A 21,147-nucleotide genomic window follows, 5' to 3' on the forward strand; every position below is an offset into this window, starting at 1 on the left:
TGCGTCTTCTGGCTGGTTGACTCGTTTTAAGCAGCGACATGGAATTCGAGAAATTGGACTTCATGGGGAGGAACTTAGTGGTGACCAACAAGCAGCCGACGATTTCCGCCATGAATTTGAAGAATTTGTTTTAAAAGAAGAGCTATCTTTTGAACAAATTTACAATGCCGACGAATCGGGACTTTTGTGGAAATGTCTTCCCACTCGCACTTCCACTTCGCATTTGAAAGTGAAAGTAAAGCGGCGGGTCATAAAAGCAGCAAGGAAAGGATCACTATCATGTCTTGCAGTAACGCTACCGGTGGACATAAATTTAGACTTGTTGTCATTGGAAAGTAAAAGAAAAACCGAGATCTTTCAAAGGCACAAGGCTAGAAAATTTGCCCGTTGATTACTTTAACCAAAAAAAAAAAAGGGGGGATGGATGAACCGAAACATTTTTCAAGAATGGTTCGAAAAAATCTTTGTTCTTCAAGTGCGTAAACATCTTAAATCGAAAACCCTGCCTGAAAAAGCTGTGCTATTGATTGACAACGCACCTTCTCACCCAGCAACAAGCGTGCTAAAGTCTTCTGATGGACAAATTTTTGCGAAATTTCTCCCCCCAAACGATACTGCGCTAATCCAACCCATGGACCAAGGAGTCATTGCAACAATGAAGAGAACATACGAAACCAAGGTGCTAATGACCAAAATTGAAGAAGGTTATCATCTGAAAGAGTTTTGGAAACACTACACAATCTTGGACAGCAGCTACGATATTGCATCTGCATGGGACTCAGTGAAACCGTCAACCCTCATAAAATCATGGAGAAAACTCATGCCTAAAGTTGAAGCCAACAACAACCTAACCCCTTTGAGTTGTGAAGAAGAGAATGAAGATGTAGACACGCCCACGGCAACTCTTGCCGATATGGTGAAAACAGTTCCGGGTGGTGAGAATGTCGATGCTGAAAACATTAATGAGTGGTTGGAGTGTGACGTCAACGAACCTGGCTTCGAATGCTTGACAGATGACGAAATTGTGAAGAAAGCAAGGAGAGAGACTGAGAATGAAGGACAGCGAAGTGAAGGCGAATAAGAGCCCACTGTGAAGATGCAGAAGACTCACGAAGCGGCTTTGCAACAAGTAGATGGACTGCTGAGCTATTCGGAAGAACAAGATGACGCGGAGTTGGTCGAGAAACTTATGCTACGAAAAATGCAATCTCGGATCAAGAGAAAATGCTTCCAAAGCAAGAAGCAAACACAAATGACTGGGTACAAAGCACTTTTCTGTTTTCATTAACAAAATGCATTTTAGGTTAGTTTTGAGTGTTATACTAAAATATTAAGCTTTAGTTAAACATTTCCTGCTGTTTATTTTACGTTTTATTGTACATAAAACGATTTTGCAAAGATGGAATGACTGTTTCCTCTTTTGCTATACCCTTTTTTAGCTTTTTTCGGATTATCCGCGATTTTTGTCATCCGCGGCGGCAGCGCCACCCAATTCCGCGGATAATCGGGAGTGTACTGTAAACCGAAAATCATCCCAATTTGTAGAGACTTGCTCCTCTAATATTGAGTATCAATTTTGAAGAAATCTGAATAATAGTAGCTTCCAAATGTTCCAAATCAGAGGGACATATCATGTGATGTTTAATCGAACGTTTCACATAGATACAGGTGCCACCACTTGCTTGTCTGCCACATGACACCCTGTCACTCGAGTAAATGTCATAATTCCCAATTTTGGAAGTTCGCCCTGGGATAAACTGAGTCTCTTGGACTAAAAACACGTCAAGATCGTGCTTTGCAATAAAATCCCGTACTTCATGGATTTTATTATACAAATCATTTACATTTTATGTACAAATACATAAGGATCTGCTGGCAAAACAAGTTTTCAGATTCGAGAGTTGAACTTTAGGCCGTTACAAGTACATTCTGCAAAAATAACAAAAGACATAGGTCGAATGTTTAGCCAAATTACCCTGAAAGCTCAATATAGCTTTCATAGAGATAAAAAGCTCTCATTAAGGCACTTGTCTCAGCTTAAGCAGAGCTTTTTCGAAAGCTAATAGCAAAATATGCTTGTCTACCTCAGAGTTGCGGCAGATGTCAATCAAGCATTTTAGAGTGGAGGAGAATATACCTTCCGAGTCGGCACTCTCTGCTGAGGTAACGGCTGGGGTTACAGAGTTTTTGATTTAACTGTAAACGGCAGTTTTAAATGTCTGGAATCACATTTCAGTTCCTTAGTTTTATTCCCTATCGCCGCTGCATAACTCAGCGGGTTAACACCACTGGGACGAGCATGTGTGGGATATGTTTGAACGGCGTTTGCTGGAGGAGGTCATAGAGTCCTGAGTTAGAGCTGCCGAGGCAGCGGCCCTATCCTTAAGCTTAGTATTCTTCCTACGAGACCGTTTGTTTCCTGGGAAACGAGGACAAGAGCAATAGTTGGCTGGGTGGTCTTCTCTGCAATTGCAGCAAGTAGCAGTAATTTCTGGCATTCTGGTGCATTCAAAAAACCAGTGTGGCCCACAGCATCTCTCACAACGGATTTGTAGGATTCAGACTTCCGATGAGTGGAAGAATCCGAAGATTTGAGTTAGGGCCATTGCGGCCGCGATAACGCTCAATACTGACTTCTGTGCCCCACATCTCGTAGACAGGAAACAGATGGTGGATGAAGAGGGTGTGGGAGTACTTGCAAGTAAACAAGTGGCATAGGATGTTTGGAATGTTGCTGTGACAGCCGAACACACTGATGCACTTTAAAGCCCATCAACTCCACTTCATCCTTGATATCCTCGATTTCAGTTTCAACCGGGAGACCTCTAATGAAAATTTTGAAAGGCCGGTCCTGCTGTAGATCTAATACCTTATACTGGACGCCAGTCTTTTCACCTAGCAGGTAACCTCCCGGAACTCAAGTTCGGTTTGAACGAACAATTTTAGTTAGGGACCAGTCAGTCTGCTCTTAATATTCGGGGCAATCGCACGCAAAAATGACATTTGCGTTTTCTACTTGCTTGCTTGATTTTACGTGAATAGCCGGAATATTATTTGGTTGCTGCGGAGGGTGAAAAATCTCCTCACATGCTCACTAGAATCATATTACTCTTTTCTCCTCTGTTTACCTCCTGGTTGCCAGGGAAAACCGAAACCTCAGCCATTGGATTTTGGCTCTTTGTCAGAGTTCAACACAAAGACTTCTTTATTGCCTCGAACGTGTTTCTACTAGGTTTCACCTTCGACCTTTCACTAGATGCTTTAGTAGGAGTAGATTAAGCGGACATATTGGGTTTATGTACATTACTAACATTTGAAGTTACATTTCCACAATCAATTACAATATCTTTACGTAGATCAATAATCAGAGGTTTACCTTGCTTCCTGGAAGCTGGGGTAATAAATCCCTCGTTATCAATTAGCTGGTCTTTGCGTTTTCGCGCGGAATTTTGCTACCATCAGAAATACTCTGTTTAAGTCTTTCAAGTCTCTCTGCTTCTTTCTCTTTCAATTCATGTTCTTTAGCTAATATTTCTTTCTCGATAACATTTAGAAAATCATCCCTGGTCGGGGGAAGGTGGAATGTCTGAACGTCAAGGTAATTTGCAATCTTGTTTATTTTAAAGGAAAAGAGTTTTACCAGCACGGTCGAATTGCTCGAAGCCGGCTGCGTCCAGTGGCGTTGAGGCCCGCTTCATCCATCGCTTCTGTCGTTGTATCTCCATTGTCATATTGTTGTTTCATTTCGTAGAACGTCACAATTATTCCAGACCTGTCGTCACATTGCACAGGGGGAACTTCATTCTGTTTTTGATCATTAATAACCTCATTTTTGACCTAAAATATCCATTGAATTTTCATTCAAATCACAAAATTCCGTCGAATTTGGCTGAGTCGGGGGATGCGTGTCTGCGACACGTCAGACCTCCTTGGCGTCCATCCTCATAATGGGGATCTAGAATTGATATATATGTACAATAATAATTTTATTACTTAATTTTGGTAGTAGAGGAGTATACAGTGTTAATAAAATTCATATGCATACAGTGTTACGTAGAACCAAGGAAAAAGTAGGTGTAGGCACACATCGTTGCAAAAAACCACATTTTATTGACGGCACAACACACAAATAGTAAAACACAGAATACTGGCAAACACAGACAGACACTGAACAGAATCAACAGTTAGTACTTATGCATACGCTTGACTCAGCTTGACATCTTAAGGACGCCAACTAGAGCTGAATTTGGCGTGAGCATAAAACATCGTTAACGTAGTGGGGCCCGATGGCCTTTCAGGACGTCAAATATTATAGAATTACATGAAATAAATATATATATACCTATGTAAATATACATACCTATGTATGTACATACCTATGTAGTTTAACAAATCACTAAATAGAACACTTATACAAACTTAGCATAGTGAAGCGTAGGGAGCGTTTTCCGCATAAATCAGTAATGTACAAATAATCTAAACTACAAAACAAAACAAAACTTAATAATTAAAATCATAATAAAGAAATGAAGTAATATATATAGTTCAGTTCTCAGACATTAACAGTACCAGTTTGTGTATTGGTCTAATTAGTTCAACACTGTTTTTAATTTGACAACTCGAATCTTTTCATTACTGCCGGGATAAACTTGTATAATTCAAGTCATTCTCCACTTTAAGAGAGGTAAGTTATCCTCTTTAATCTTTAATCAACACTAAATCTCCAATTTTCATGTTATTCATGGGCTTCCTCCATTTATTTCTCAATTGTAACTGCGTTAGATATTCCTTAGACCGTTTTTTCCAAAAGACTTGCGAAAGCTGTGTCACGAGCTTCCATCGCTCGCGCATGGTAATTTTTTCATCTATAACACTAGGTTCAAGAATTCGCTTTATTGCAGTCCCAATAATGAAATACGCTGGAGTGAGTGCGGATAAATCATCAGGATTGTCTGATGCCGGATTGAGGGTCGGGAGTTCATCACTGCCTCTATTTTGGCAAGATATGTATTGAACTCTTCGATGGTTAATATCTATGAGCCAATCACATTTTTCATATGGAATTTCATGGTTTTTATTGTAGCCTCCCAGAGGCTTACGAAATAAGAGGCGGAAGGAGCATTAAGTTTCCACACAACCTTTTCATCTGCTAGGAAACTCGCAACGGCTTTTGAAGTCCACATCTTCAATTCATTTCGTGCACCAACATAATTTGATCCACAGTCACTAGAAATTATTTGTGGTGTCCCTCTACGTGCAGCAAACCGTTTTAGAGCACCAATAAACCCCTTGGAACTCAAGTCACTGACAGCTTCCAGATGAATAGCTTTTGTGATGAAGCACACAAACACGTATGCATACATCTTTGTTGGTCGTATTCCTCTGCCACGTTTATGGTAAACTTAAAATGGGCAGGCAAAAATCGGTCCCGGTCCACGAAAATGGTCTTCTTATACATTTACTCTAGATGCAGGAAGGTTACTCATAAGTTGTAGAGACAGTTTCCCGCGATGACGAATGCAAATTATACATTTTTTTGTTATAATTTTACGCATTACTGATTGCGCTCCAATAATCAAATAATTTTGACGAAGGGCGGAATGCGTCAACTGAGAACCTGCGTGTAGGTATTTCAAATGATAATGATTTATAAGTAAGTTGGTTATGTGATTACTTTTTGGAAGAATAATTGTATATTTAGTTACTTCTGGCAAATTTGCATTTTTTTAATCTCCCCGAACTCTCACAAGTCATCATCCGAAAAAAGGCTTAGCTGATATAATTTATTTTAGACATTCAAGGAACTATGGCTTTTTAGCCTAGCAATTTCATCGTGAAATTCAGAATTTTGAACTGCCTTAATTATAATTTTGTGAGCCTGATTAAGTTCTCTTGTTTCTAGGTCGGGTGTCAGAATTTTACATTTCCTGGCATTACCAATAAACCTCAAACACCAATACAACCCTAAGCAATCGATTCCACGAAGAAAATTTATTCCACAATTCTAAGCTTAACCTTACCACCATACTCTTAACTATAATCCCCTTTTCCTCCTTTTTCACAACAGCCTTATCTAACTGAAGTCCCTTCAACTGCGTAGACCAGTGATGCCCAACCTGGCCTATCGCCAGCACATTTGGGCCTATCGCCAGCACGTTTCCAAAACATCAACATTTTTGTTAAACATATTTCCAATCTTATGTGATACATCTGAAATATTAACTTCGGCAAATGGGTTTGAGATGAATAATAATATTGGTTGAACATTATGGAAATCAGAGAAACGGAATTCAAAATTATTTTTCAGTGCATTTAGGTTTTCCGAGTATTTCTCTGTTTCATTTGGCTTGTGGTTATTAATATGGCTTGATAAATTCTGAAAATGGGTAACATTTGTTTCTTTCATCTGATTTATCCACAAATTTAACTTTATCTGAAAAGCAGTTACAATCCCAGTCAATTGAAAAAGAGTTTCTTTCTTTTTCCTGGAGTTCTTCGTTCAGTTTAGCTGTTATATCCGTGTGAAAATACAGATCGGATAACCAATTATTGCCGTCTAATTCTTTATAACTTTCGTTTCCGGATTCCAAAAACTACTTTATTCGCGAAAGAAGTTCTACAAATCCTTGAAGTACTTTTTCCCTGCTGAACTATCTAACATCAGAATGAAGCAATAAGATACCATGCTCGTTATCAAGTTCATCAGTCAGCAATGAATTATTTTATAACATCTTGCAAGATATCTTTTATGACTATAAATACTTACCATATTTTAACTATTAAGAAATACAAATGAATGGTTATTTTTAAAATATTTTTTGTTCATAGTATCTAATCGGGCTAGAGAGCACATACAAAACGATCACCAAGCACAAGGTTGGGCACCACGGCGTAGGCCAACATTCCTTACTTTTGGGTATCCAAATGAGGTCCGTAAAACCCCTTTTTACTCGAAATCAAACCTCTAACTGATATACCCCTTGTCATTAAGTCTGCCGGATTATCTTCAGATCTGCAGTAGAACCAACTTTTCCGATCTGTTTTTTCCTGAACTTCCAAAACACGATTAGAGACAAACTGTTTCCAACATTTAGCACTTCCTTTAACCTAACATAAAGCTATTTCCGAGTCAGTCCAATATACCTGGTTAGTGCTCAAATCTTTAACACGACTGAAAATATATTTTTTTAACTCGAGCACCGATTAAAACTGCCATTAATTCTAAACGAGGTAATGTAATTTTCTTTAAAGGAGCAATTTTATTTTTTTGACATAACAAATGACACCTTTGTATTACCACAACTTACTGATAACGAAAATAAGCAACGGCTCCATATGCATTTGGTGACGCATCGCAAAGTACATGCAATTTAACTTCGGCATCCTTACGATTCACATACCCCAACAAACAATGCCTTTGTAGCTTTATTTGTCCTAAACTTTTATTTCCGAACACCACGTTAACCATTTTTCTATGACAAATCGCCTGGTAACTTTTCATCCCAAGTTATACCTTTCTCCCAAATCTCTTGCAACAAACGTTTTATTCTGACCTCAAACGGTGCTGAAATACCAAATGGGTCAAAAACCATGGCCGCTAATTGCAGAACACCATGTTTATTACTCTTCACGGAACTCAAGTTATCAAGCAACGGTTTAACATCAAGGACAAGGATATCGTCCTCAGGAGTTCAATTCACACCTAGTACTTTCAACTGTCTTTTACTATTCTCAACATTGAGATTATTCAAACCATATAATCTTTCTAATTCAGGAGAGTTGGATCTCAATTTCGGCAAGTTAAACTCACCTGCCTTTAAAATTGAAACAGCATCATTTGATAATTTATATGCCTCATTTGTATTTTCTGCACCAAAATATAAATCATCCACACACAATGATGTATTTAACATGCGTACTGAATCAGGATTAGTTTTCCCATATTTTCTAATGTGGGTTTTAATAGTACTAGTTAGAATAAAAAGTGTGAAAGTTGGTGGGAAATTGCCGACAAAATGAAGTCAGGGCAGCCCCAAGTGCACAGTGACTTGAATTTAAACCGTAGCATCATGCGAAGAGATTAAGGATGCCGGATACACCAAGAAAATGGTCTGGATAAGATCATATGAGAGCCACAATGGCAAATGGAATCGCAGTTGGTCCATTTTAGTGAGACTTAATGGAAGTGCAACAGATTTTTAGCTCTCTCTCGTAAGCTCCATGCACAGGAAACCAAATTTTCAAGGATTACTGTTTCTAGATATATGTTTGCAAGAAGACTTCCCGTTTATGTCCATTCACTTTTGAGTATATAGAGCCCATTTAGCATACTACAGAGAACATCAACTCTGGACCAAGCACCAGTGGTAGACTCTCCTTTCAGAGATGAGTACCGTTTCAGCCTAACCACTGATTTTTTAATGAGCTTCATTCGGAGAAAACCAGTGGCCCGCAAACTGCCCTCCAACATCCAAGAAAGGGGGAATTTTTGTTGCGGAGGTTAGATGATCTGCAGAGGCATCATATTGAATGGATGCACAGTTTTTCAAGTCGTCTTCAGGGGCTCTGTGATTTCTGCTACGTAGAGAGGAAAAAATCTTAGAGCACTATGTTTTCCCTTTCAGGGCGTGGGGAAGTTTTCGTAGGTACCCCACTTTGTCAAAGCCTTCAAAAAGCAAGCGCAAATGCAAGTAAAGTACGACGAAACAGCCAGAGGGATTCGTAGATATACTATGTGTCATTAATAACAACCTTCACTCCGAGTAAACAAGTATGAGAGAGTGTGTTTGTGTGTTTATTTAATTATGACAAAGCACACTAGGGCTATCTGCCTAAGGGGACAGATGCCTTCGTGGAGGACTTTCTAAGGGAAACTGGCTGGTATACACGTTACACATGGGGAAAACCACGAAAACGCCCACGCAGCCAGCCCGTTCGCAGGATTCGAACCTCGGACCGAACTATCAGTGTTCAGCAACTTTACCGTTCGGCCGGTGGTGGGCCGCACAAGTATGAGAGAAAGTTGGGAAAGGATGCGGTATGTATAATGATCTCGCACATTCTATTTTGAAAAAAAGGGGGTCGAGAAAGTAGCACCCTAGAAGAAATTGCAAATACTGTTGGTGAGATCTAGCATTTCCTTCTGTTAAGCTATGCTCAGAAAAATTTTCCATATCCTCCATTTCTTGTAACTCGGATCCTCTAACAGTGATTTTACTGTGCTTGAGCTAGAGAGAGCTTTGTCTGATAAATCCCTGTAACTATCGGCCCATTACACTAACTAGTTGTGTCTACAAATTCCTTGAAGAAATGGTAAACTGTCGCTTAGACTATTAATGTAGAGAAGAAGACGTAATACTTCCATACTAGAGTGGTTTCCATAAAGGTAGAACAATCATCGATAATATTCTCTTTTTGAAAACCTCAATCAGCAAAGCTTCCTCAAAAGAAACCACCTTGTTTCGGTGTTCTTTGACATAGAGAGAGCATATGATAAGCCTTGGAGATATGGTATTTTGCAAGACCTTCATACCTGTGGTTTGTGTGAAAATTTACCGATTTTCACAGACTTTTTTGAGGGCTAGAATTTTTCAGGTGAGATTGGCTCTTGATTTCTCAGATGTGTTGGAACAAGAAGAGGGTGCGCCTCAAGGCTGTGTTTTAAATGTTATTTTGTTTAGTATAAAAATAAATACTATTTTAAAGAAAATACCGTCTACTGTATTAGGATCATTATAGGTTGATGACCTCCAAATAAGTTGATGTGGCACAGATATGAGATTTGTGGAGAGAATTACAAAGCATTCTCAACAAGATTGAGAAATGATCAGAAAAACATGGATTTATCTTTTCAAAGTAAAGATTGTCTGCATGCACATTTGCGAAAGCGAAACCAGTATGCTAAGCCAGAGTTTCAACTTCAAAGGTCATTGATTCCTGTCCTACTGAAGTCAGGTTTTTAGGAATGATGTTCGACCGAAAGATGACTTTAATTTCTCATGTCCTGTATTTGAAGAAGTGTTTCAAAACACTAAATATGTGTTTCAAAACACTAAATATTTAGTGTCTTAAAACACTTTTTCAGATACAGGACATCAAGTATTGCCGAACACCTCCTGGTGTGCCGAACGAAGGTCAGTGTTTCACATTTATAGAGCTCTTGTGCACTCTAGACTGGACTATGGCTCGGTTGTTTATGGATTGGCACGATCTTTGGCTTTATTAAAGCTAGATTCTGTGGATCATCAGGCCTTGCGGATTTGTTCTGGAATTTTCAGAACATCTCCGGTTAAGAGCCTGTATGTTGACAGTCACGAAAATCAGTCCGGTTAAGGTGTGAACAGTTGTACCTTACTATTACTTCAATATGATATCACAATTGGACTATCCTTGTGAAGTTCTGCTTGATGACATGTGTGATCCCTTATTTGAAGCATGACCATTTCGTATTCCTACTTTCTTTTTAAGGGTTCGCTCACTAGTTGAGGAATACTGCTGTATGTCTGACACACACCCCGGAGGGGGTCCTCCCTCCGGGTGTCGACGTAGAGAACTCTGCGAAACTACAGGCTAGGAGATCTGTACCTAGGCAGTCCCGGCCACGGGGGTATAAAATTTATGAACCTAGTGGTTCTGGAGGCCACGGAAAGGTCACTCATTGGCCGTCCTGATGGTCTGGTGAGTCCTAGAACAGTGTGACTCCGGGTAGTAGCCCGGGGGGTTGCGCCTCGGGTTCGCTGGGTAATGTCCCACTGCGACAGGCAGTCCGAGCGACTGGCAGGTAGCAAATCAGTCGACGACCAGTGTCGCTTAAGGCGATGCGTCCTTCTCTCCAAGGTGCGAGGGCGAAGGTTGAACCTCTGTGCCTGGCTCTAAGGGCGAAGGGACTCATAGTGCGGTTAAGTCTCGCGGAGTGAGGAATGACTATATCTTATCTTATCTTACACACCCAGTTAGTAAAGCATTTTGAAATCCCACCTTGGCAAAATATGCAAATTAAGCTTTCTGATGTTTTCAACGATCTTGATAAAGCAATTACTAATGAGATCATGTATTAACAACATTTTTAGAGCATAGATAAAGATACAGTAGTTATATATTCCCGTATATCCAGATGAATCGAAAGCAATTGGTCATGTTGGAATGCCTTTCCTTATTGAAAATCATATGCTGGGAAGACGATTGCTTGATAATAGTTCAGTCCTGACATCAGAATTGACTGAAGTTTATTATACTGTTTCATTTATATCCAGGCATAGCCGCGGAAAGTTTATTATTTATTCTGATTAATTTAGTGCTCTAAAAGCTTTAGAAACATTCCCTAACACCCAGAATCCGGTTGTAATTGAAATTCTATTTAAAAAGTTGAGTAGAAACTGAAAGTAGATACAGAATGTTTTATTGCTGTCTTCCTGGATAAAGGTAACGAATTGGGAGATATCACAGCCAAAGCTGCTGTTGAAGAATTCAGTCAAGGTGTTAAGTATGGTCGATTAAACCTCTCTGACATGCCATCTGATTGGGCGATATAAAGGTGTCGTTTGGGTTTTGTTGATGTCGAGTAGCTTGCAAAATTCTTTAATTACAGCCGAGATGATTTTCATTCCTTGATTGGAATGTAACTAAAGAAGCACCCCAAACTTGAAAATACAATGATGTATCATTTACCTCTGCTCCCGTGATAGCCTCTTGAACATAAATAGGATGTGCTTCAGGCCACTTGGTGAAGTAACCATGCCAACGAGGATGTATTTGTTGCCATCAGCAGTTCGTGGCAGAGGTCTCAGGATGTCAAAGGCAATACGTTCAAGAGGCGCACCTACATTTTAACGTTGCAGCTTCCCTCAGTTGCGCTTCTTCAGTCGTCTCCCACCCACACAGTCATCGCAAGGATTGGCACCACTTTTTTGCTGTCAACCCTTGAATTACTCCAGTAGAAGCGCTCTCGAAATCTATGCAATGTCTTCATTATTCCGAAGTTGCTTCCAGTAGGACTGCTAGGCAATTCCTTAAGGATATTCAGAATCCTGTATCTTGGAAGTATCAGCTGCCAGCGAAACATCCATGTGATTCGAGCTTCCGGAGTAAAACGCCGTATCGGATATATAGTTAATCCCAGAGAGCCCAATATTATATTGTCGTACGACTGTAGATCGAAATGTCCTGCCAGGGAAGTTTCGTACTTGAAGTCTCCATTAAGTCATTAAATGAGTTAGAGGTTCAATTTCGCCGTCTGCCAACTGGTCTTTCCTGGCTTCTTGGACACTCCATGGAACTCGATCAGCCGATGTTGAAGTTATAACTTGTCGTGCGACCGGATTAAGCAGCTCGGATTTCACTTCGACCCTGGAACAATATCGGCAGTTTTCTGGGCAGTATCTTCTAGACAGAGCTTCAGGGTTTCCAATAGAGGATCCCCTCTGAAGACAGATAGTTATGTCATATTCCTGGATTTTCTGTATCCATCCTGCCATTTATCAGCGGACGCAGTCTGCAGGGTAACGGAGGTAGACGTCCAGATGGAGTTTAACTGCCAAATTCTGAGCCAAATCTTTTAGGATGGTGGTAGCATTGACTCCTGTATTGATGACCATATTGTAAGGAACTCCATTTATAATGTCCATAATGAAGAGTCCATTACTGCCGCCACTTATTACAAAAATATGAAGCTCTGTAAAATGGGGTTTTTCAATATTTGGCAACCTCCACTCCGTGAGATGGCCACCCTTCTTCTTGTTGCGATAGGTCTTATTTTCCGTGCCTTTGGATGTTCTGCAGCTTCTTCGTACGTGGCCTTCACCACCACAGTTCTAACCCTTTAGAGTCGGTTTGTTACCACTCCTGTTCCGCCTCAAAGCATTCAACTGGCTGGCTAAATCCTCTAGACGAGCAGCTACTTGATCCACTGGCTCCTGCATATGAGCAGCTCTAATTAGGTGGTGGTCTCTCCGAGTTACTTGCTGGTCTGCCTCGAATTTCATTTCGTATCATTGACAACCGCCATTTGCGGGGTTTTCTGAATCCAATATCTTGTATGTCATCGATGAAATACTGCAGAAACAGGATTTACTTTGTTTCATTTAGACAGTCGGAAAAAGCGAGATCAGACAGCCTTTCAACATCCGTATCCAGGTCCTGGACTGTTTTTATAGTTTTCTGTTCTCTAGATTTCAAATGAAGCCTGCTACGCTTTCAAGTGAAGCTAACACTTTTCGCCAAAGCGCAGTTCGAGCGCTCCAGATAGAGCTTCGCAGTCTAGCCTCTAGTTTTTCAAGCAAAGTTTGGAGTATATCCTGTTCTTCCGTTCTCAGTGAAGCGGCGAGATAGCAGGCCTTAGCTTAGGAATCCCATCCATTTGCTTCCACCCCCACTATAGAGAACTTAATCTTACATACTTACCAGGAGGTCTTTCGATCATATGTGGATAGCTTTAGAGGGGGACGGGAAGACATGGCTAGGGATTTAAAAGCGTTAGAATTGTTCCCTGCTGTAATTATGGATTTCTTTATGCATTAAACAGCAGAAACTCTGTAATCGATTTCTTGTTTGATAGCAGAAACGTTTTCTCCGGTTTGTTGTTTGACGGCAGAAACTCCTTCTCAAATCTGCTACTCGGCAGCAGGAACTCTTTTTTCAATTTTTTGTTCGGCAGCAGAAACTCTTTCTTCAATCTCTTCAGCTTTGTTTCCAACCGTGTCTCTTCTGCCTTCCATGACTTCAAATTTGTTTTCTGTTATGGCAGAAATTTCACTTTTCATTTCCTCTTGACCTGCTTCAATCATTTCTTGGCCAGATTTCATGTCTACTTGGCCTGCTTTCATTTGTTCTTTAAGAGCTTTCAACTCTACTTTAACGGATTCTTGGCCCACGTTCATCTCTTCTTTGAATGCATGAAAGGCTACCACCAGCTTTTTCAGTTGCTCCTCCAACCATTTTGCACCGGTTTTCAACCCTACTTTTGTCATTAAAAATTGTTGCTTTTATACTGGTTCGTAAGAGGTTGAATGCACATAGATCCGATGGTAGTCTGACAAAATTTATTTTATCGAAAGGAGCACCTTACCGCTCTGTAACTTTCACAAAAGAACTTATAGAGCTCTTCTCAGTATCACACAGCCCAATCAGTAGTTACACTTCAAACTACTAAGAACACGTTAAACACAACATAATGCAAAGCGCATCTAAGGAGAGAAGCTCAGACAGGGATATCTCAATACTCCGTAGTCGACTCTGAACTGAAAAAAACAACCGAGAGCTGATACCCTCTCCGGTTTTATATAGTTTCATCTCGTTCACGTACCACCATCCATTTATTGAAATTACTGAAAGACATATACGGTTAATGCTGAATATAAGGGCGGGATACGGTTACAGTTGCACATAGCGATCAATAACATTTATTCAATTACAGGACCAGTTATAGTTATATGGGAAGTGGGCCATCCGTGAGCTGGAAGTCCTCTCGAGAGGCTGTGGTAAAGGAAGAGGGGTGGGAGACCTTTGAACCCCCGAGGTGTTCTTCCTCATAACTGGGAGGGAACTGTTCAGTTAGTGAGATGAAACTATACCTGTTAGACCAATGGTGAAATTTTGGTGTCTTGTCCACTTCTTTTTAATGACTATGATTAATGAATATGGTGCCTTTTTATTGAATATGATTAATTCAGGTATGACACTGACTATGAGGGCAACGTACCAATATCTGATACCATTTGTATCAAGTTGTCTCTAACATTGACTACATTCACTACATTAAATGTAGTGAATGTGGAGGAGTTCCACATTCACATTCACTACATTAAATGTAGTGAATGTGGAGGAGTTTAAATTTTTCAAATAAGAAAAAAAAACATAGAACTAGTTAATGATTTTTAATCTTAATAATATTTAAAATTTTACTTTAATTTTTAGTACTTCCCACTAAAAAAATTCAATTAGTTGTGGTAAATTATAGTTTTGTGTCAGAAGAAAAAGGTCCTAATTATAAGCTTTTAAGCATAGAAGGAGCCGATTACTACGACTGCGTTTTTTATGTGTTTCATATTACCTGTTACTAATTCTCACATTTGAGTCACACATTACGAAATTATTAAAAAAGATCATAAATATTTGAAAAATTATATAATACTGTAAAGAAAATTTACTAATTAGTATTTTCACTGAAGAAAAGCTTTAGCAAACAAGTATGGTAATAAAAACTCAGTTTTAAATAACAGAAATGAAAGATAAAGTGAAAGTAATACATAATTAATAATATAATTTTAATTCATCATTCCTTTATTTGAAAAAACAATAATAATCTAAACTAAACAGTATGGTGTATAATAGCAGTTTATGGTAGGCTTACAGGGCCAAGCAGCTGCCAAGCGATAACTTACTGATCACTGGTAATTCGATCCGAAGTTCGAATCCCGCGAATGGGCTGGCTGCATGAGCGGTTTCGGGGCTTTCCCTATGTGTAACGTATATACGAGCCAGTTTCCCTCAGAAAATCCTCCACGAAGGCCTCCCTTCCCTTAGACAGTTAACCGTCGTGCGATTTGATACAATCAAATAATACAAACCAAACCATAAAGTTTATAAAAAGACGTAAAGTAAATGTCTCTATGAGCTTAAATTAATAGTGTGTTGCAACTTAAAATAATAAGTTTAAAATTTATGGGAATTACAGCTTTTCAGATCTACTCTGAATTTTCATCAGTGTTTTTAACTAAACATTTAGTTTTGATATATTCTTAAGGTATAAACGCAAATAAGAATCATACGGTAGTAACAATGTATTTACATATGCAACATGCTTATAACCTGCCTTCAGTATACGAACATCAGGGCATTATTTCGTAAGACGTACGTATAATGGAAACACATAAAAAGAGATTAAACATGATCTCTTACAATGCATTAATATCTAAAATTAAAAAAATAAATTAAGCCAATTAATTTTAGTTTTAAAATTTTAAAAAGAAATATTTCCTTTTATGAAAAAAATTTGAATTAGAATCAGGTATTCTATTACGTAAAAAACTAACCTGTTTTCGAAAAATTCCGATTCAACAAATAGGCATTCCCTAAATTCAAGGCTAGTGATGCCCATGGTATGTATTACATTTAATCTATTTTCAGTCTCCTGAAATTTATACAAACAGGAATGCAAAAATTCGTTTAGTTTATACATCTGCACATAGATGGCAGTACTGTGTATGATTTCGGAGTATATTTTTTAGGAGTGCGGATTAAAAAGCTTCCGAACTTTTTTTAAACAATGTTTTAAACTTTATTTTCGCCGCATGTATTTTAAAACCGGGAGTATCTTCGTCACTCAGCTTGCCATCTGCGAACATGACCATAGGCCACAATTTACAGCGACGTAATGTAATGCTGTTTACATCTTTCAAAGCAACAGGCAAACTAAATATGACGTCCTTCAATGTGAAATGTTTCTGAAAGTCATGGTCACTACTTTCAAAGTTCGTACATTGACGAACAAAAAGCGGTTGTTCATCTTTATATTCTGGATAATTCATTGGTTGGATAAGGCTTGTTACATTGGCTGGCTGAAATATACTACAGATATTTCCTTTAGCCCGTTGCATACATCTTTTTTTTTTTTTTTTTTTTTTTTTTTTATCTCACAGGCCTAAAGTTTGGATTTAAATTTAAACTTTCATAAATATTTTGATATTGTTGGTTAACTGGATGTTGGTTACGAGGGATTTCGCTGTACAATGAAATGTCTCCAAGAACCGATCACCTATCGGTTTTTCATGATTTTGGCTTCTTTGAAAGAAGTGAGAGGCAGTGCCGACGCTAGGCGTTTCCCCCCCCCCTCTCCGGGGCCCTCACTGCGGTTTCTAAAGTTCTTTCTCCCAATGACTCCCTAAAATTTACAAATTTTGCCTCCCGGTGCGGCTGCACCTGTTGCACATGTTTTGGTGCCGGCCTTGTAGCGAGGTGATGTATAGTACAGATAGTTTTTTATGGTCTTAGAAACACTGATCACTTTCAAAAATGGTCATATTATCGAATTACTCAATATGAGAGGATTCGCTCTAAATTTAATAGCTTGGTGTTATTTCGGTATGTGCTTCTTCACGTTAGCTGGGTGAGAAAAATGCTAAATTATTTATATGTAAAAGCATGGCAAATTGGTAGTTTAAAATTAGGAGTTTTTTTAAAGTTACTTAGGAGTTTAACTTTTTTAAAGTTGAATTAGGAGTTTTTTTAAAGTATCTAGGCTGCGCTTTTAGCTCAGAGTATTACATGCGGCACCCTAATTTTTGTTCTTTCTAGAATAATATGATTAAGGACAAAAAAATTCCTTTATTTTTCTCATACTATATTGTTCTACAGTCGAATGAAAAGTTTTCACATTGTTATAAAAATCTCAATGCGTCCTTTCGATTTCAGCTTACTCTTATTAAATCAGTTCATAGTTTTAATTAGGGTAGAGAGGAGTATGACACACACGAAAGTGCTTCTATTTCAATCTAGACAACAATATTCTGTCCACCACAGTTTAAAGATTAAAAAGTTAAAATTTTGAAACTCCATCCCATAGAGTCTTTCATGAATGCGCAAGAAATAACTTGACAATAGGGACAAGAATTGTTTATTTATATTTAAAAATAAGCGCATGAATTAAAAATGTGAAGTTGCTGTTCATTCCTTGAAATATACTTTTCAATTAAAAAATAACGTTATAATTGTATAAAATGGTATATAGGGACTCAAAGAAAGACGGACAAAAATTTTCCACTGCCATAACACAAATATGTTCCATTGTCAGTTTTGCCTTGGAATGATTGGTGCAGCTGAATCAAGACAGAGAGAGAAATGAAGGAAAAACAGGCATAAATGTATCTGGGGCATCAAAATCTTTTAAGCGCTTAGGACCTCTGAAAGTCTTCATCTGGCCTTGTGTGGCTCCTAGTCATACAAAATTTGAATATCATTGATGTAAACAGTATGATAAATTAACACTGTAGCCTTTAGTCTGCGTTCATATCCTATAGATGGCGCCACTGAAATGGTAGTGAAGGGCCTGGCAAGTTTCGTTTACAGGACGACTTCTTAATTTTTTTCAAGACGCGACCCCTTTTTACCACTAAGATTTTTTCGCGACCCTAGGATCCCATAACATTTACGAAAATTTTGTGATACTCCATAAGCATTGCGCAAATCCGACACACGCGTGAATGAAACTGTCATTTTTTTCACTTGTACTGCAATATACTACTGAAGTTTCAAGCCATTAATTTTAATTTCTAATTTTAAGACATAGAACAGTGTGAAAAATTTAAATAAATAACAGACGAAATGACAGCGTCACGTGCAAAGCAATTAAAATGAACGTTTATATTATAAAAAGAATGCGTCGAAACGTTTCCGTTTTTTTCTTTGTCTGTATTGTCTTATCTTTATCTATTTTCAGATACGTTGTGTAAAAATATTTGGTAATTGTAAAATTATTTTAATAAGTTGAAAAAATATCAAAACTGCTAAAATTTTTGGCGATCCTCTGCTGTTGGTCCCGCGACTCACAGTTTAAGAAACTCTGGTTTACAGTACTGATTTTACATTAACCCTTCTCTGGCGGATAAGTAATGTTATTTATAAAACCAAAAAAGGTACTTAGAGAAACTAATTATTTTTAAGGAACTTTTTGATTGACTGGTAAAATTATAGCACGGAATTATAAAATCTTACTTTTCCTAAAACTTACCAAAATTTCAGAATTTTTCGTAGATTTTGCTAGCAAATAAATTTAACTAAGGAACCTGTGATTAATTTTATTCATTTTTTTAAGTTGAATTATATTTCTATTTACTGAATTATATTTATATAAACAAGCAAAGATTATTATGAAAGCCCCAGTGGGACAGAAGTATTTAGCAAGTGTCTACCTAATTTTAGTTTTTGCAATATTACTTATCCTTCCAGGAATGGCTTCGAAGATCCTTCTTCAAAGATCCTTCAAAACAGCAAAGAGCAAAAGATGCAAATCTTGTAAAATTTTCGCAAAAGAAATAAAAGTATAGGTCGGTTGAAGTTTTGCCGTTAGCTGAAAATACCGGAGGGTTCGATATGACTCCTATAGTTAAATTGTTCTTCTACCTATTACAATATCTTCATATGTACAGGCAATAGTAAAATGACGAATATTAATGACAATAAGTAATAGTTGTAAAATTTAATGATTATTAAATTATAAAATATATTACAGGTATATTGCATTTAATTAAAGTAATTAACAGTTATTATCTTATAAACATAGTAAATGCATAATTCAGTGCTGCTGTTTTTCATCTTAATTATTTTAACAGTTTTTAAAAGTAATAATAAATTAAATAAAAAATATCATCAACAAAACAGTTCCAGTAAAAGCTGAAACTTGAAAATGTTCAGTATCTGAAAAGTCACAGTCATTCCAATCATAAAAGCCAAGTAACTTACTTTCGGTTCAGATGTATGCATGAAGTATTGTTAAAGTAAATCTTAAATTCCGTTTAATTAGTTTTGCAAAGAACTAGAATACTATAAAATAAAGAGATATTTCATCAAACATATCAAAGTTAACATGCATCATAATCTTAGACAAAATTGAGACTGCAACTGAAACAAAACATAAAACAATCATTTTTCTGCCTTTCATTTTAATTCAATAATTAACTTATTCCCAGATTCAATTTCTCGAGGCTGTGAAGTAGAAAATATGTCTATAACTTTGCCAACTAATATTTCTTCGTCATAATGAACGCGCAGCAGTGCAAGAGGTCAGAGGACATCTGTGAGTAAATATGTTGTAAACGAAGTGCATCAGTATATCTCAGTAACGAAGTACGTATATTAAAACTTCAGGTCAGGGCCGTTCCTAGCGGGGGTGCAACGCGTAAAAGTACGCAGGCGGCTAAAATCAGGAGCGGTCTGACTCTTGTGATATCACGACTAAATATTTTAAATTCATTAAATTCATTGTAAGTACTTGTCATATGTAAGTAATTAGTGAGTATGAAATTAAAATTTTATTAATCATTGAGCCTTTTTTTAAATTTGAGGGCGGCAATTTTAGTAAAGTACGTGAGCAGCCAATGGCATAGGAACGGCGCTGCTTCAGGTTGTAATTCAACGTTGCTTCAAAGTGTATTTCGATCTGGAATGTGGAATTTTCTAAATTCACACGCTTTACTTTGAAAATTGAAATTTAGGATGGAATAAAGAAGAAATGAAATGTAAATTTTGAGGAATAACATAGTTACAGTTGCATACTTATGGTTTCTTTACAGCTAAAGGTAAAGTTTTAGGTACATGAAAATAACTCAACTAAATAACTAGTTAGAAAGTATATAATAGTTCAAAAGACCAGTTACGATTAAAAAGGCATACGCCTGTCAGAAATATAACAATCGATTTCACAGTCACATACTGTACAAGACGTCCAGTTTTCACCATTTTAATTTATGCTATTGAGGAAAATGTTGATTATTTTTAGACAAATTCATCTTAGAATTGCATTTTAATTGTTAGAAAAATTTGAGCGAAACACTTTCTACCAGACTGGCAAACAAATATTACAGCAGTTCTTATGTAAACATGAACATTTTTCAATTTCCCTTCCAGAGATATCAATAAATTTCACTATAGGCAGAAGATTTAATTCGTATTTTAACTTTAGACACTATTTTAAAATAGAAAAGCTTCGCAGATATTTACATGAAATAATATTACATGACATTATCTTACTTTACTCATTTTAATCAAAAATTCCTGCATTATGTAAAAATATGTTTTCAGAAATGCGGTTGAACATATGAATTGCGCGTATGATTATACAAAATAGGTGTTTTTTTTTTTTTTTTTTTTTTTTTTTTTTTCCAAAACGGAATGCATTTTTAAGTAGTTCTTGAAAGTTCTGGTCTTTGTTCTGGATATGTTGTACATTATTAAACTTTTCTTCTTTAGTGTGCAATGTAGTGTGCTTCTGGTATGCTTATAGCTGCTTCTAGTCTGCGTTACGCGAAATTTATGAATATTGAAAATATATATAAACATCGAATTTGGCCCTTAAAATAGTTTGTATAATAAAAAGTGAAAATTTATATGTGAATAAAATTTAATTGATTCGATGATTTAAACTTTATATTTCGCATG

Source organism: Stegodyphus dumicola, chromosome X1 (assembly GCF_044657685.1).
Source record: "Stegodyphus dumicola isolate Sdum_Otavi_A_Nest chromosome X1, ASM4465768v1".
NCBI classification, from domain to species: Eukaryota; Metazoa; Arthropoda; class Arachnida; order Araneae; family Eresidae; genus Stegodyphus; species Stegodyphus dumicola.